The following is a 7,372-nucleotide window of genomic DNA, read 5'->3' on the forward strand; positions in this document are numbered from 1 at the left end:
AAGTTATTTAATATTAAAAAAAATCCAAGAACACTTTCTTCCTATTCAGGGACAAGTAATATTGATCTGCACTCATAACTGTTATTCAATACTATGCCTGAATTCCTAACTAGTGCAATGTTGTTGCTTTTGTTAGCCATTTAGTCCAAACCCACCCATAGCTGACCCTCCAGCAGATTTTCAGAAGCAATTAATTGAAGGGGAGGAGATTGCCCATCCTTCACTCACAGAGCAGCTGGTGAATTTGAACTGTGTGCCTTCAGGATTGCAGCACAGCTTCTTACCACTAGGCCAACAGACCTATTGAAATCCAGGTTAAAAAAAGGCGCTCTATTTTTTTTCAACCAGAAGATATAAAAAAGTCTCTAAGAAATCTAAAAACAAAACCAAACTACAAGGTATTACAACAGAAAAGTTAGTATGTCAGACACACCTTAGGTTGACTCACAATGAACAATGTCCTTGTATAATTTCTTTCCCTCGAGTGTGAGCTGTTATAGTCATCAAGGCAACTTTCTACTCATAATGACACTTTGAACGACGGATAGAAATTGCACCTTATCCTACAACATCAGCACAATTTCTTCATTATGCAAGCTCATTGTTGGGATTGCTGGAGGGTTTTTCACTGACACTCCACGATTCCCACCATGATATCCTTTTCCAAGGACTGGGCCCCTCCTGAAAACATGTCCAAAGTTTTGGAAACAAACCCTCCATATTCTTGCCTCTAAGAAGCACCTGGTTGCACTTCTCTTAGAGAGATTTGTTTGTTATTTTGGCAGTCCATGTTGTATTCTATACTCTTTTCTAATGTACAATCCAAAAATATCAAATTTTCAATCTTCCTTATTCATTGTACAACTTTTATATGCATAGAAAGCAATTGAAAATACCCTGGTGTGAATCAATCACTCCTTAGTCTTTACCTTTTAAACTGACACCATCCCTTTTTAACATCATAAAGCAGTTCTTGATAGTAGATTTACCCAGCACATGGTAGGTAATAATACAGAGTGCATTGCCAATCCCCAAAGCAGACAGTTCACAGCTACCTACTACCCCATGAGAGAAAGATTCATAATAACCTCCCACACAAGTTACAGCCTCAGAGGCTCAGCTGTAAATTGGTTCTGACTTGAATGCACATAACAACACAACAGCTATCATACATGTTGATCTAAGCAAAATTAATTCCTTGACAACTTAAAGCTTTTCTGTATCTATCATGATGTTACCTATTGGTCTGGTATTAAGGACCTGAATTTTCTTAATGCTGAGATGGAATTCATACTGAAGGCTGTGATCTTTACTCTTCTCTAGTGTTTCAAGTCTTCATTTCTGCAAGCAAGATTGTGTCATTTGCTTGACACAGGTTGTTGAAAAGTCTTCCTCCAATCCTAATGTTACATTCATTTCCATAAAGTCCAGCTTCTTAAATTATTTGCTCAGCATACTTATTTGTATAGATATAGAAAAAGAACATAATCCTGACACACACCTTTGTTTTAAACCATACAGTGTTCCTTTGTTCTGTTAAACAATTGTTTCTTGGTCTATGTATAGATTTCACATAAGCACAATTAAGAAGAGTTTGGGGGGAGTCCTATTCTTCTCATACGTTCATAATGTATTATGATCCACAAAGTTAATTATCTTTGCATAGTCAATAAAGTACAAGTAAAAATCTTTCTTTGCTTTAGACCATGATCTATCTGACATCAGTAATGATATCTCTTATACCACACATGGCCTCTTTGGAAGCCGATTTGAATTTCTGACAATATCTTGTCATTGTACTATTCCAGTCACTTTTAAAAAATTAATTTTAATGAAAGGTTATAGAGACTTAGGGTTTCCAGTCATTCATTGTTGGAATTTTCTCTCTATCCACCCCCTCCCCCTCAATTCACTCTTCTCTTTGAAAAATAAAAGAAAAACTCTTTCATTGTTATGCAATTCCTCACCACAAATTTACTCCATTGTGCAGTCTTCATTTCCGGACTCCTGTCATGACAATAATACCCAATCATATAACCCTTTTTAACAATTCTCTCCCTCATCTGTTTCAATGATGTATACGTAATTTCTCCCCTCCTTATATGTCTTCCTTCAACCCTGATGGCTGTCCTGTTTTACAATATTGGCAACCACTATGGAACGCTTGTATGGTGCTTTCTCAAAAAGTTGCTAATAGAAATACAATTTGACCCAGCAATTCCAATACTTGGAATTTACCCTAAAGAAACCATAACCTCCACCCAACAGATATATATACACCCATATTTATTATGGCTTTGTCCGCAATAGCAAAGAGCTGGAAACAACCAAAGTGCCCATGAACAAACGAATGGATAGAGAAACTCTGGTATAGTCACACAATGGAATATTATGCAGCATTGAAAAACAAGGAACTTATGAAATCTTATGCAAAGTGGATGGCTCTAGAGGACATTATGCTGGGTGAAATATCTCAATCCAATCACTTTTTTAAAAAGAAAATTTTTATTTTGTACTGGTTTACTTACAAAGTTCGTATATGTTGATCTTTCCCATTTCCTTCCCTCCCCCCTTTGGATTCTCATACATGTTTTACTAGTTATCTTTCTATTTCTACAATAATGTTCTTATATAGTATTTGTCCTTATGAGACTGAGTTAGTTTACTTAGCATAATGCTCCACAGTCCCACCCACGTTAGTTAGTGATTTTCAAAATCATCGCTTCTGTGTGTTGCATAGTATTCCATCTTGTGATTGTAGCATAATTTCTCAATCTATTTGATTGCGGTTGGACATTTGGGATGTTTCTATGTGTTTGTAATGGTGAATAATGTTGTTATGAACATTGGTGTACAAGTCTCCGTTTGTGCTCCAGTTTTCATTTCCTAGAGGTATAGTCCAAACAGTGTAATAGCTGGGTCATGTGGAATTTCTATGTTCAGCTTTTTGAGGAAACATCAAACTACCTTCCAGAGTACTTGTACTATTTTACACTCCCACTAACATTGTAAAACAATTCCTATATTACCACATCCTCTCCAACATTTATTGCTTGCTGTCCTCTTAAACTTTGCCACTGCTACTGGAGTGAGATGCTCTCTTTTTGTGCTTTTGATTTGTATATCTCTTATTGCCAGTAATTTTCAGCATTTCTTCATGTTTCTGCTGGCCATCTGAATATCTTCCTCTGTGAAAAGCCTTTCCACATCTTTTGCCTATTTTGTAATTGCGTGATAAATCTTTTTCTTGCAGAGGCCCTGTAGAATTCTGTAAACTTTTGATATGAGACCCTTGTTCGAAAAATGGTATTGTCAAATGTTTTTTACCCACTAAGTAAATTTTCTTTTCTATCCATTGGGAAAAGTTTTTGATGCACACAGGAATTCAATCTTTAGAGGTCCAACTCATCAATTTTATTCTCTCCAGATTATACATTTCTGGCTGTATTTAACAGTCACTGTACCATAGACTAGGCCTTCTAAGCTTGATTCCAGTTTGTCTTTTATGAAATTTATGGTTTTGGGCTTTATTCTTAGGTCTCTTATCCACTTTGAGTTGATTTTTATTTGTGGTGTGACACGTGAATCCTTTTTCAGCTTTCTGCAGGTAGTAGTCCAGCTTTGTCAGTATCATTTGTTGAAGAGACTGTCATTTCAGTTAACCATCGATATCTGGGTCCATTTCTAGGTTCTTACTTCTGTTCCATTGTACTATGTGCCTGTCATTGTACCAGTACCATACTGTTTTGGTTACTACCGCTGTACAGTTGGTTTTGAGGTCAGGAAGTGCTATGCCTCCCACTTCATTTTTGTTTCTCAGAAGTGTTTTGCTTATTCGAGGTCTTTCCTCTCCAAATAAACTTGACAATTTCACTTGAAAATGAATTTGCTATCTGTATTGAGATTGCATTAAATATGTAGATTACTTTTGGTAGAAATGTCATTTTCACAATATTGAGTCTTTCTATTCATGAACAGGGCACATTTTCCACTTATTTAGGTCTTTTATTGTGTCTTGCAGAAATGTTCTGTAGTTTTCTTTGAACAGGACTTTCATGTCTCCAGTTAGGTTCACTCTCAAGTATCTCAATTTGTGGTTGGCTATTGTAAATGGTTTTCTAGTCACTTTAAAATAATCTTCAGCAAGATTTTGCTTGTATATAATATTAATGATATTGTTCGAGAATTCCTGTGCTCTGTTGGATCATCTCTTTTTTTCCCCAGTGAGAACACATATAGATCTCTTCCAATCAGTTGGCCAGGAAATTGTCTTCCACATTTCTTAGCAACTTGGGAGACAAATGTGAGAGAAATTTGTAACTTACTTTGAATCGGTGAAATAACAGAATATCCTTCCTTTAGTTTTATTATATATTGCTCTTTTGTTACAGTAATTTCTTATGTTCTTCAATAAGTAAGCTACCAAATTGTGAAAAAGTGTGTGGCAAGGTCACATATTAAGAAACTGCAGGTATTTTCTAGCACCTGAGGCTGAAAATAAGGGCCTTAGTTAAAGAAACATATTCTGCCAATAATCTGACTGAAATTGGAAGGAATTCTTTCTTTCTCAAGCTTCCAAATGAAGACACAGTTTGGTCAAGACAATTATTATCTTCTTGTGAGACTCTAAGCAAATAATTTAGTTTCCAGGCTCTTAGCCCACAGAAGGTGTGATAAAATAAATAAGTACTGATACAAGTCATTAAGTCTGTATTAATTTGTGATAGAGGCTCAATTTCTCAACCGAGAAACCCAACCCAACCAAAAACTTACACTAGCTAAACCAATTTTGAACACAAAAGATGAGACTAAAAGGTTTATACTGCCTACTATCAGGGCACACAGAAACATTAAAAATAAAGGCCTTACTATATTTTTGCTCTTGTTATGTGCTGTTGAGTTACCTGTGACTCTTAGCGATTCTATACACATCACTAAACCCTGCTCTACCCTGTGCCAATCTCACTGTCTGTGGCACACCCACCCCCATTATCCGAGTCTCTGAATCAATCCATCTCATAGAGGGTCTTTTTCTCTCCTGCACTGTTTCTCCAACCTCCCAAGCAAGACGGCCCTCTCCAAGGACTGGTGCCTTCTTGCAACATGCCCAAATTATGTCAGATGAAGCTTCAGAATCCTTGCCTCCAGAGAGCAGTCTGGTTTAACCCTCTCTAGGTTGGACCTGTTCATTCTCTTAGTAGTCCATGGTATATTCAATACTATTCTCCAACACCACAGCTCAAAGGCATCAATTTCCCTTATATCATCCCTAGTAATTGTCCAGCTCTCTGATACATAGCAATTTATTGCAAAGACCATGGCCTGTATCAGGCATACCTTAGTCTCCAGAGAGACATTATTGCTCTTCAGTACTTTGGAGAGGTCTCTGAAGCAGACTTTTCCATTGCAACATGTCTTTTAATTTCCTGGCTACTGGTGCCAAGAGTGTTGATTGTGGAGCAAAGCAAACTAAAGCTGTTAACAATCTCAATCTCTTCACCATCGACCATGATGGTGCCAATTGGCCCAGTGGTGAGTATCTTTATTTTCTTGATATTGAGCCTCAATCCGTATTGGAGGTCGCAGTCCTTGACCTTCTGCAGCAAGCACTTCAGGTCCTCCTCAGTTTCAGCAAGCAGGGTTGTGTCATTTGCATAATGCAGATTGTGGTGAATCTTCTTCCAATCCTGATGCCATGTTTCTCCTCATACAACCCAGGATCTCAGATAATCTGTTCTGCATATAGATTGAAAAGGTGTGGAGATAGGACACATCCTTGGCACACATTCTTCCCAATTTTAAACCATGCAGGTTTTCCTTGCTCTGTATAAGGGAGCTTTGATGGTTAAGTGGTAAGGAGGCCTACTGCCAATACAGAGGCAGGCAGTTTGAATCCAACAGTTGCTCTGCACGAAAAATGATAAGTGATCTCTTCTGGTGCAAATAACTGCCTCTGGAAACCTGCTATGAGTTGGTTCCAACTCACTTATACATAACAACCATAAAAATTGCACATAAAAATGTAGGGGGAAAGAATCTTTATGACTTTAAATTTCAAATTATATAAGATCCAAAATATTAATACATTTGATTTTATAAAAATGGAACATTTTTCTCATCTAAGTTCCCTTAATAGCAATGAAAAGGCTGACACAATAAAAGGAAAACCATTTTCAAAACATGTAATAAATAGCTTGAATTCAGAATACATAAGAACAAAAAGTAAAAGGAAAAACTCAATTAAAAAAGGAACAATTTGATAGAAAGATAAAAAAGTATAAAGTATATGAAAACACACTTACCGCTACTATTGTTGTTGTGTACCGTAGAGTGGGAACCAACCCATAGCTGACCCTTCTGTGGGTTTTCAGAGGCAGTTGATTGTTGCGGAGGAGATTGCCCGTCCTTCTCTTGCAGAGAGACGGGTGGCCTCGAATCACATGCCTCCGAGATTGCAGTGCATTTCTTGCCACTAGGCTACCAGAGCTCCCTTACCACTACAGTTGTTGTTGTTGTTACGTGCCATTGAGTCGATTGCGACTCATAGCGACCCTATGTACCACATCCCTAAACTCTGCTCTGTTCTGTACCAATCGCACCGTCTCCGACACACCCATCCCGATTATCCCAGTCACTGAATCAATCCACCTCATAGGGGGCCTTCCCCTTCTGCGCTGTCCCTCCACCCTACCAAGCATGATGTCCCTCTCCAAGGACCTGTCCCTCCTTACAACATGTCCAAAGTATGTTAGACGGAGCCTTAGAATCCTTGCCTCCAAGGAGCCACCCGCTTTAACCCTTTCCAGGATGAATCTGTTTGTTCTCCTAGCAGCCCATGGTACCCTCAATACTCTTCTCCAGCACCACAGCTCAAAGCCATCAATTCTCCTTCGGTCCTCCCTAGTCATTGTCCAATTCTCTGCTGCATAACAAGTGATAGCAAAGACCATGGCCTGTATCAGACGCACCTTAGTCTCCAAAGAGACACCATTGCTCTTCAGTACTTTGGAGAGGTCCCTAACAGCAGACTTTCCCATGGCAATCCATCTTCTAATTTCCACTACCACTACTAGGAAAATATAAATCAAAACAATGAGATATTTATTATATACACACGTGAGAGTGACTAAGATTTAAAAATTTCCAAGTGTTGTTAAAGTATGGGATAATTGGAAACTCATATCTCACAGGTTAGACTCACCACTTTGGGTCACACACATACATGTACACTTTTCATATAGTTTTATTTCAGTATAATTTCACAAAATGTACTTACTTAAATTGTGGCTAACCTTGAGGAGAATGGGAATCCCAGAACAATTGATTGTGCTCATGCAAAACTTATACTTGCACCGGGAAGCAGTCCTCAGAA

The sequence above is a fragment of the Elephantulus edwardii genome, unplaced genomic scaffold, assembly GCF_000299155.1.
Source record: "Elephantulus edwardii isolate Elephantulus edwardi_28Jun2011 unplaced genomic scaffold, EleEdw1.0 scaffold00008, whole genome shotgun sequence".
NCBI lineage: Eukaryota > Metazoa > Chordata > Mammalia > Macroscelidea > Macroscelididae > Elephantulus > Elephantulus edwardii.